The following is a 12,004-nucleotide window of genomic DNA, read 5'->3' as shown; positions in this document are numbered from 1 at the left end:
TCCACGTAGCCGGTGATCAAAGTTTCTTAATCGAAAAGTGGATATAACTGGTTCTGTTTCTTTTTCTCTGTTAGCCTGGCATAGACGTGAAAAGGAAGCCACCAGGTTCTGTGAGATTTGGGAGGGCTCATCATCTGGTGTTGAAATACCAACTCCACACGCTACAGCTTTCTTTTCAGGATGTCACTCTCCCGCCTCCACACTCACCACCAAACAAACATAGAAATCTACTACTGTTCTCCCCATGCACTCCATTTTCTTCCAATCTGAGAGCCATTTGTGTGTATAATTGAAAATTAGCAGTGCAGCTGTTTGAAGAGAGTAATTTATCACAGCACATTGTTCGCTCCTGACACTTTAGACCTGGCTCTAACAAGGCAGTGGTTGCTGGGGGTTGAGCTGCAGAAAGTGATTCGGCAGTAATGCCGCGTTTCCCCTGCTTTGTTGCTAATTGTAGCCTCTTTTTCTCCATTGAATTGGGAGTTGAGTAAAAGAGCTTGTTTGCTCTGTGCGACGAGGCTGCCAGGGCCGCTTGGGCTATTATCACAAGATACTCTTGATCTTTTGAAAAGCAGGAAATAGAATTTTTCTCCAACAGGGAAAGTAATTTGCGATGCGTCCATTAGTTCTTCATTAAAGCAAGATTAAATTGCACAGCAAATCACATCTGTGTTTGGATGATTAAAGGGTGGCATTTTAGAGGCCAAAACTAATTACTAGCCAAAATGAATGGGAGTGAAAAAACAGTCATGTTTTTACATTAGATAGTGTGGCTTGTAATTAGATTCAAGCTAATTCCACTATTTCTTCTCATTTAATGAGATGAGCCTGTCCTCATCTTTTTCTAGGCCATGCTAACAGCCCCAAATGTATAATTTTGATAATACTGAGAGTTTACTTTATTGAAATTTCTTAGCTACCTGCCACAAGTGACTGTTCTGTCTAGTGGTGCTTCATTATACATCAACACCAAGCTACTGTGCGTGGCCTGAGCAAGCATCTCAAGCAATCCCTGTATCTTTGTATGTATGTATGTATACTGAGATAATTGTAAATTTGTATGTCTGTATAGATGTACACACACATTTAAATATAACATCCATGATATACACATATCTTTTTGTTAAATTAAGGCAGGAATGTTGGAGAGGGCACTGGAGGAAAGAATGTGAGCTAGGTTTTTGAGAATCTGGAAAGTATGAATGTCTATGGGAAATTCCTTGAATTATGGGGATTTTGAGGCAGTTGTTCTTCAGGCAGGAGAAGGAGATAAGCAGTTGCATAAGTGGTGAATGGCTGAAATAACACATTTACTTGCTTTTGAAAACGTGGTTCTGCTAATTGTCATTAAAGCTTGAAACTGATAGCTGATTCGAAATGACCTAGTAATTCATTACCTTTAATATATATTATGTTTCTAAGATCAGAAATTATTGTTTCTCAAAAACAGATGTCCAATATAGTGTGGTACTACTCTTCTTGGGTTGCTGTATTGAGAATTAGGCAAGAGAATAAGTGTTATCCCTTGCTTCTACTCCTTTGTGAAGCAATAGATTGGAGATTTGCTTTGTGTTCTGCACAGTTTCATTGCAGTTACTCCCTAAGACAGTACAGACGTGGACAAGCCTCTGCTCGCAGGCCTCCAGTGAAGCATGCTGCCAGGTAGTGGAGAGTGGTGGTTAGAGCAGGGCAGAGAGGAAAGGGGAGTACAGGTGTGTAATCAGGCAATCGCCAACACATTCTAAGGGGAATTTACTTTTGTCTTTACTTGCCCTGCTCTTAAAATAGTAATAATAATACCATAATAATACTAAATGTATTATTTTATGTATATATATAGTATTACATATATAATATATAATATAATAATAATAATAGTAATAGCTTGCTCCTGCTGATTGTTTGCTGCTGGATGCTGTTAGGAGAAAATTGCAGAAAATAATTAACACTTCTGGTTAACTTCTAGCAATTTAGGGGTTCTTCTAGAGTAGTAGAGGAGTAACAACGTGTCTCCATTGCCGCTTTCATCTATATTCGGTCTTAACATTATGCTAACTTCATTGTGAAAATAACGCAGGATTTCTAGAAAAGCAAAAGATAAATTTCTTGAATGCAAAATGGACAAATCATTACAAAGAGGAGAAATTCCCCATGATTGAGACTCTTTTCCTAGGTCTCACGTAGGAACTCTTGAGACAATTTAGCCTCAGAGGCTGACTTCATTTTACTTTACCTCACAAAAGTATTTCTCAGACATTACCTGTAGCTGGTTCTCTCAGCTGTTAGTTGTTGGTTTTGTCTCATAGAATTTGCAGCTTAAATTTCATTTTCCAACTTTTTTTTTTTTTTTTTTGTATCTAAGACTGTGATTTTATTGAATCTACGTATTATTTATATAATCTCGGGATATAGGTTTCTTTGTCATGGACATGAAACTTGCTACTTAGTTTTAATAATTATTTTATTATTATCTAGTAATCAGGAATTGCACAGTGGACATTTATAAACGATGTTTCAAATTCATTATTACTGCTCATTCTGTGTTACATCTTACCAAACTCATAGTCATCTCTCCATTATGAGCCACATACAGCATTAATATAATAGTTGAAAATGTTGATATTTTTAAGTGTTTTCTTTTCTAAACTTATTTTCCCTATTGTTTGTCAGTTTTAGAAACTCATGCCATTGCAGCTGTGTTCAAATTCTCTTAATTACATGGAACTTTCCTTGCTAAAACACTAAGAGAAATGTGTCCATTTATCATTGCTTGTAGCTGGAAAATCTGTGACTTGACATACCTATAGATACTCTGACAAGCAAAAAGGCTTCTTACAGCTAATGGTAGGGGCTGAGAACTCATTTGAAAGGAAAAGGATCCTGTTTTATTCTGAAGATTGTTTATTTTCTGAACTGTGAAAGCTTCCTCCTGTAATGGAACAAAAATTTGCAACAATCCACTTCAAACCACTTAAATGTTCTGTATTCTCAGTTTCTTAACATATTCCTTTTCTACAGCATATGCAGTCATGGTTCATTTTCTAATAAAACACTTTAAAATGTACGATTTGTGATTCTGAAGAAATTAGTTTTGGCTGTGGCAGCAGTTCTCACAGTGTTCTTCACCAAATGTCACCACTATTAGCAGTTGATGTATGCTTTGTTTGATCATTTGTAAGTTCCCTGTGGCTAGCCTATCAAAATCATAGGCTTCCAGAAAAGTAACAAGCATTCCCACACATTCCAGTCTTTCTGGAAGACTAGTAAGAAGTAACTTCGGGGTTCAGTCCAGCTTTATGCATGCAAGTAAGTTGTCCAAATAACTTTACAACTTGCTTGAAAGTCCAAGATACAATACAATACAGGTCAGGCTTTTTTTTCTTTTATTGTCCATAAACAGAGGATCTATGAAAAGTTACAATTAGTTCTGACATGTAAAGAAATGCTAACAGACCTGATTACCTTCTTTCCCTGTATCTATAAAGGTCAATTGTTCCAATTCTCATTTCTGGTTGTTTTCCAGAGAATGAAGCATAACTGTTACTAATGCCATAACACATCACTGTAGGCATGCACTTTTTTATTATTATTATTGTTATTTTAATGTAATTAAATAAGTAATTCCATTTGAGGACTGTTATAGTCTAAGTCAGATACAATGGGTCTTGACAGAGAAACAGATGACCTCTAGCAGACAAAGAAGGGGAAGGGAAACAATATGTGCAAGACTGCTAAAACATGAGATTTTTCAAAGGATTATCAATGCACTCATCATTCCACACTTCTGATGGAGAGTGACAACATCAGTTGAACTGGTAACAGTTAGTTCTTAATCTTCTTCAAATCCATCATAAGTGTTTCTATGATTGTGTCTATATGCTGTCCAGAATAGCCTGAGAACTGTTGGAAAAGTGAACTGCAAAGAGGAATTTGTAAGAGAAGATGGTTTTATGGCATTCAGCAGAAGGAAAGGCTTTCTGGACAGAGATATCATGAGAGAAGCAAGAAGAGAGAGAGTAGAACAGTGCCTGAGGACAAAAGCTTTAGCAACACATAGGCAATCTTCAGCTGGAAGCATGAGGGGGAGCCAGCATCATATGAATATCCAGAAAGTGCTTGCATTCACTGGTATCTGAAGTGAATTCTTAGAAGTAAAACTGTATTTAAGATGGTGTAATTTATCTAAGTCATGATCTTGGGATTTTGTGGAAATACTCTAATTTTTAAAAAAGTTGATCAGATCCACTCACTAATAAATTGTATTATGACAGGTAATATTCAGGTCACACTTCACCTTTGAAGTATTAATGGCCATTCTAAGTTAGTCACTCACCTATGTCTGAAGTAAGCATGCAAAGCCTTAGCTGTCTCCATTTGTCTATAACTACTTTAGAAGCTTCAGAAGGCACTGAGCTCATAAAACTGCAGGCTTCAAAGAGCTTATTCAGAGATTCCATTCTGCTACTGCCATTCATCAAAGGAGCACTTTTAAAATATATATCTCTTTATAATAAAATGTTTTTTTTTTAAATATAACTGACAGTGGGGATGATTGAAACAAAATCTCCATTGGCTTCAATGACAGCAGAAGTGAGCTCCATAGTTTTAAAGATAACATTTATATTTCTACAGATAATGCTGTATTCAATTGTGTTATAAATGTAAGAAAGCAGAATCCATTTTTCCTCTCTTTTTGTTTAATCCTAATTTTATGGCATTTGTGGAAATACAAATGTACGCCTTGAACTTAAATGTTAACCTTGAACCTTGTAAATCAACTTTTAATTTAACTCATAATACGGAGAATGATCGTCTCTCCGAAAGGAAATGGAAACTCACTGTTTCTAAGTAGAATTCACCTTGTTGGACAGATACAAACCTGAAGAGTTGGTGGAATATTAAAGCTAGATTGTAAGTTATTAAAAAAATAGTACAAGAATTATGTAATTTACCAGTCCCATGATGGATCTTTCAGATATCTAGTACATGATTCTAGGTAAATCACAAAGAATCGAGTTATTTTACATCCCCTTTATACAGGAATAATACTACTTATCTAGATCATATTCCTCGTGGCATGTTCTCCTGTACCATCTAGTTTCCCAAAAGAATAGCAGGCTTTCCATTGACCTTACTGTTTATTAGATCAACCCTTTAACTCATCATTTTAACTTATGCAAGAGACTGTGGTCTTAGGGAAAAGTGGTAAGGGATGTCTGTGAAATAAACGTATTAACCAGCAATGATTTTAGAAATGAATCTTTATGGTTAAAAATAATACTCTCACTGCTTCCTTATCCCAACAGCTTGGTCACTTCTTTTGTTTGCTGCAACAGTGGACCTCAAAACATCACAAGCTGTTGCCATGGAAATGGCTGTGATTTTGCAAGTTCGGTTTTATGCCTTCACAGTGAAATCAGATAGAAAAGAAATGAAATGGGCAATAGGGAAAAAGCCTTTGCTTAAGAACAACTGGGCAATTTGATTCTTAAATCATGCATAAGTTCTTGAATTTCAGTGGGGTAATTGCCATGTAAGCACCTTCTGAAGTTACTGCTTCTCTATGGTTGCTTACCTGCTTTATCGAATTCTGCTGGGAAAAGAATGCCACATCAAGTCTACCTGAGCACTGACTGGCAGAGTAGCTATGGTTTGCTTTCCAGACTGTGACTTTGAATTTCTGGCTATTCCAGGAATGCATAGTGCTGCTTGGAAAAACATGAATTTGCTCACAGACTGCTTTGGAAGTAATGTAGTTGCCAAACACCAAAAATAAGATTTGATGCTCTCTGATAAGTACGTGCATTTCATGGGCTCTTATTTCAGTTCTGAAACACAAGGTTTAAGTATAAGCTTGCTGAGTGTGTTGTACAAAATTCTGTTTTGGCAGAACCATTTAAGGAGACAAACTTGATGATACTGTGCTGCATCTGGTGTTTCAGAGTAGACCTATGGTCATTTAAAGAATTTAAGTTGCTTGGAAGGGGAATTGACATTATTTTCTGCTGGCTAGAAAAAGTGAATTCTGCAGTTCTGATACAGTTCACAGTACAAACTGTGATTAGTTACTTTGATGAAAACTCCTAGATGGAGTTTATAATCTATTCATTGCAGAATGAGTTTGTTTTCAAAATGGGTCTTAATCATCAAAATTTCCTCAGATCTCCCCCGATGCAGCATGTGGTTTCCACCTAATGTTGAAGATGGGTATATCCCATACATGCTGCTGCATGACATGTTAGAGAAATGAAGTACCTGGGCCAGTTCCTTCTGTGGAGGCTGTTGCGGTTCAGACATTTGCAAAGCCAGAGGAAGGATGAGTGGTTGTGATTCCTTAGTTCAGCACTTACTTTTCAACCCATTGCAGCTAGCACTCTGTGTTTTCCAACATTCAGCCGTGGGATGGAGTACCAAGAGAGTTAGAACACTTTTAATAAATTGTTGGATAAGGTCATTGATCATTATGATCATTATTTGCTAACAAATCTACGCAAGCTTGATCTGACCGTTTGTTGCAAAGATGATGAATAGTCCAAAGCAGTTACTGCAGGAAATCGACTGCATGTGTTGAGAGAGATACTGACTTTCCAAATGATAGCGATTGCAGTTACAGACTTGAAGAGCATTCATTAGAAATATATACCTTAGCATGACTACAGAAAACAGACCAACAGCTAACAAGAATAAATTGTTTTTCATAAACATAGGACAACTATAAAATATTTCAACTGTAACATATTTCAAAACTGCTCTGTGAAAAAGGATGCAATATTGCATCTACCTAACATGTTTATCATGTTAAACCTTACTTTACATTTTGCTGTGTCTATTTCAAACCTAAAGACAGGAGTTTGCACAGGAAATCATGGCTTTTTCCCCTTTATAGCATTTGGTCTAATGAACTGTACTGCCTTTCTCTGCTTTGTATGCCTTGCTTATATAATGCGAACATGCACCATTCAGGAAAAATTGTTAAGGTATAAGAGCAAACACACCTACATGAACAAACAGCTTGAGGACAAAGCTGTGTTCACATGGGAACAATTATCTGTTCTCTGTTAATACATTTTCAAAGCAGGATTTTCTAACTGATTAGTTCCTGGATGTAAATTTCAATATAAATATTGGTATTCAGTGAAAGATAATTACTTGAGGCATTATGAGCCTGACCATTTACTGTCAAAAGCAAAAGCTATACTTGTTTAATAATGTAAACAGAGTGGGAACTCTTATGTCTTAACCATTTTGAATCACATTACAAGAAGATGAAATAGCACTTGAAGGAATACAACAGGGATCCTATGTGAATTTGGATTAAAGAGTAAGTTGCAGAATCAAACTATCAACTATGAGTGCTGGGTATACACTGTCTGCTGATCAGGATGCAAATGCTTTTCCTAAATCTCGTAAGAACTTTGTTAAGTTCCTTATATGCTATACATAAAAGATAACACATTGATATAAATTTCAGTGTGCCGAACAAGTAACACTGAAAGAAAGTTCAGTGGATAAATAGTAGGTATTGAGTATATTATGACATCTACTAAGGTAATTATAACTTCTCTGTTGGGGGAAAAAAAAGAAATGAGAACAAAAGTTAGAGATCCAAATATAGTGGCAGATACGATGAGTATTGTTTAAAAACTAAAGGTGTTACTTTGAGTAGGGCAAACGTAGCAAAGGATGTTCAGAATTGTTACCTCCGTTCTTGGTAAATACCTCCCAAATTTCCACTTTAACCATAAACCAGTCCCAAGAATTAAGAGCCATCAGAAAGCCATGACCTGAATCTCTAGACTTCTACAAAAAGAGTAATTATCTCTGGACTGCTTATTTGAAATAAAACTAGTTAGTCCCCATGCTTTCCCCATGCTTTGAGAGAGAGATTATACAATGCATGAGAGAGACCAAATGTCAGGAAAGGATTAATTAAATTAACTGAATTCATGGCAAAAAAAAAAAAAGATGAATTCATGGCAAATTCATCAAAGCACCAGAAGGAATGGGCAGTTACAGAAGACAAGGTGAGCCCTTAGAAAGAACAATTAGATGCTCAGGTACTTGGGCAGCGACCAGTAGCATCTTCCACTCAGGCTGAAGCTTGAGTACAGTCTAATGGACTGGCATGGGGAAAGAAATTACTGAAGTTGCAGAACAAATTATTGATTACTTTTAATTCTAACAGGAAAAAAAAAAAAGGTTTTCAAAAAGCTTATGTGGAATGAATCTTTCTGCTGGACAATCACCCAGTGGTGCAGTCTTCTGATCAATTCTCATTTATACTTGAAATATAATGGCAACAAATATTAGAAGAAAAACCAACATAAATACCAGAGACAATGATTTATTTTAAAGCAAAAAAAAACCGAAGTATCGGCAGCGTAGTACCTTTTTCTTAAGCTGAGAATAGCATTTATTACAATTATTGGTTATAGGACCTAGAGGTCAAAAAAGAAAAATGTTGTCAATATCTAATGAAAACAAGGCATCCTAAAAAAAGTCACTGCAGACCAAATGAAACATGACAGCAAATGATCCCTATTTCAAACTGGGAAAAAAAATAAAAAAGATAAATTTTGGAAAGTGGTTGCTAACCCAGGAAGACAATGGGTGGTTCATTCTTACAGAAGTCATGTATTATCATTCAGCCCTGGATCAATTTTAGGAAGGACAGAAACTAATTAGACTAAATTCAGGGTGGTCTAAGAGGATAGAGCCACTGTGGCCACGAGGTGGTAACAGCTAGCAGATGTAAAGATTATATAGTTTACACAACTCTTTTTTTTTATTGTTACTCAGATATAGCTGAGGCTAGTGAGGCTAGGAGATAACAGCAACCTATTGCCAACACTTTTTTCATACCTTTAATACAAAGGCTATTTCTAAGCTTGCTCTTCTCATATAATCTCATGGTAATAACTATTTACAGTGATGAATGCTTCAGAAAAATGCTTTTTCAGCCACTCTCATTCCTTACACAAAGCAATTTTTATATTTGTCTGTCTAGCTTGGTAAGGTCGTATCCACCACTTTGCTATTCTATCTTCAGGAATGCCCTGAAGCTTTTCTGTCTTCGCAGTGTGAGACTGAATGAGCCCTCCCAGTGCATGGGCATCACCAGGTCTCTGTCCTGCCTTCCAGCCTCATAGGGCTCTTTCCCTCCCCACACTATTTGCTCTTCATCCTTTACACATACTGGGCTCCTGTGGCTCTTTCCTCTAGACCTGCCTTTCACTCCATTATTACTTACTTCTACAATGAGAAGACAAGCGGAGATGAGATGTTTAGTTGTTACAATGCATGCTGTTAATAGCTTTGATCTGTAGAAAATTACAGAGCATATTGAAGCTTCTGGTTCTGCCAGCTCTATATGTGGAGCTTCCTATATTCCCTGTTTAGCTTTCTTTTCCATTTGATTCTTCTTAAATCTGTAAATAGCTGTGCATTTATGCCTACGGCATTCTTTGAGAAATTGTGGAACTGATTGGATGTATTATCCTAAAGTTTCCATGGTATGACCAAAGAGACAAATGACACCAACCTGAGAACAAAACCTTCCTTCATTTGACTACCAACGGTATCTGCAGTAGCCTTCCTGGGGCGAGCTATTTGGAGAGTGTACAGAAGCATGTGTGACTTTCATGTTGCTATTAAGGTGAAGCCATTGTGACAAGAGCTATGACTAGTTTTCATAAAGATAGTTTGAAAAGACAAAACCAGGACATCAGCTTTACTTCGTAGGTAGGTGAAAGAAGGCAAGGGGCACAACTAGACAAGCTAGGAGCCAAGAGCAGCCAGCTGGAGAAAGGTCTGTGATCAGTGCTCAAGAAAAGGTGTTTTTTTGTTTTTTTTTTTTTCCATGAAATTTGACATTAGAGATATTGAGGAGGCCTATGTATTAAATTCCTTAGTTTTGAGGCACTGTAGTAGAGCTGTCAAACAAAGATATAGAAAGTGCTACTGTTTCCACTAGACATGACAAGCTAAGGATTCCCAACAAAGTAAGCTGTCGAGGCCACCTGAAGAGGGATAATGAAAGTGATTACATCAGCAAAGAGGAAGGAACAATCCAGGTAAAGCGTTGGTGGATGTTTGATCTTGGAGGGTTGCTGTTACCTCCAGTGCAGTCATCCAAAGCTGTCTAAAAATTAAATAGGCTAAAAGAACAAGAATGCCTAGGATTTCTTCCAGGAATTTCTGTAGTTACCTACTAGGCTTCAAAGGGTACTTCTTTTGAACCTTCAAATATACAAGGAGGTCACGTGCACTAGTGACTGCAGATTTGGAAACCTATTATTCATTATTTTCTTTTGCTGATTGTTTTACAGTCCCCAAGGCGTGTGTGTTGCTCTCTTTATCACAGAAAAAAAAAAAAAAGAAAAAGAAAAAGAAAAAAAGAAAAAAAAAAGGTTCTGTAAAATCTTGTTCTTTGTTATAGGCGTAATGGTGGCTGTCAGTTATGACAATGGCAGCCTATTTTTTCCCTTTTTAATTCTGATCAGGGCTTCTTATGAGAATGGTAAGTCCAGTTTTCATGATGAATGGTATCCTGTGACCAGAAAAAATGTCAGGTTGACCTAAGATATTTTCTCTATATATAGGCTTATTCTAAGATTACCTTCAAAAGCCTAAAATCAAAACAAATTAAGTATTTGGCCTGACCACTTTGTTAATTCTTTAAAAAGGAGTATCAGATGTTGTCTTTGGCTATGCTGACATTCAGAACAAGAAAACAAGCCAAAGCAATGATAGAAATATGAAACAGTCAGATATTGCCCACAAATATAAATAGCCACTAATTAAATAGCTATAGTTAAAATAAAAAAAAGTACATTTTATAACTCTAGATGGCAGCAGTGGAACAAAATAGAGAAAAATGTATGGTTGTGATTATACTTGCTCACTGATAATATAAAATCTACTACTTAAAAAGTGCTGATATTTCTTGGCACAGTTTTACTGTTATACTCTAGATGGCAGCAGCATCACAAAATACAGAAACCCAAGATTCACTGTGTTTGTGCTAAGTCCAAACAGCCATCCTCTTCAAGTTTTTGGAGATTAAAGCTGGGAGAGATAAAATGCGTATTTCCTGTAGGCCTTTTCCCACTACAGAAAGAATATCAACGGAAGTGAAATATGATGCACAAGTAGTGATACATCGCTCCTGAAGTCAGGCTACATTTTATCACTCTCAGAATATTCCAGGTTTTACTAATGAGAAACTGATGTACAGAAAACGTAACCAACAGCATCTCTCCAGCTGGGTGTTGCTGCTCAGCTCCGCTTTTTCATCTCCTGATGGAGATTGGATGAAAAGCTCCAGCCATCTAGGAATACTTTTTGTATTCCTACCTGCTGAGGTTACATTAAATTCTGCAAGTAATTATTTAATTATAGTAGGTTTGTTGTTCATTCTGCTGTGGGTGTATTCCCCTGTATGATTTACTGCTGTTATAGCCAAACATTCAAGAATCTACCAGGGAGTTGATGATAGGCAGCATAACATCACCAGATGTAAGCACTGAATATTAAGGCAAATCTAACATGTTGAAGAGATTCTCTCCAGTAAGGTAGAAAAAAAGTATTTACTGCTAAGATAGAGGATGGACTTTAGGGAAATGGGGCTCTCACTTTCTCTAGCTGGCTGGAATATTATCCTCAGTCACAGAAAGAAGCTTCTTGAGGATTAATTAGGGTATTGTCTGGTCCAGATTTGTGTTAGAAGCAGATTTTGTCAGACACAGGCTGTTACCCAATGCCATAACAGGGTCATACTATGGGGATTATTCTGTTGATGTCTTTTGAGAGTATGGCTTGTTCCAATGTTCAAATCTGTATGAGTGAGGTGATTGACTGTGGTCTTTGAGTATGACCTATGAATAGGACATGAGAGAGATCCAAACACTAATTGGGAGCCCATCAGGTTTTTACTTGGATTGCTTAATATTCAATCATGAAATTAACTGAGTCACCCCATCATCAGTACCACAAAATGATTGTA

This window comes from Tetrao urogallus (genome assembly GCF_951394365.1).
Source record: "Tetrao urogallus genome assembly, chromosome: 9".
In the NCBI taxonomy this organism is placed as follows: domain Eukaryota; kingdom Metazoa; phylum Chordata; class Aves; order Galliformes; family Phasianidae; genus Tetrao; species Tetrao urogallus.
The sequence above is the reverse complement of the archived record's forward strand: the minus strand, read 5'-3'. Positions refer to the sequence as shown.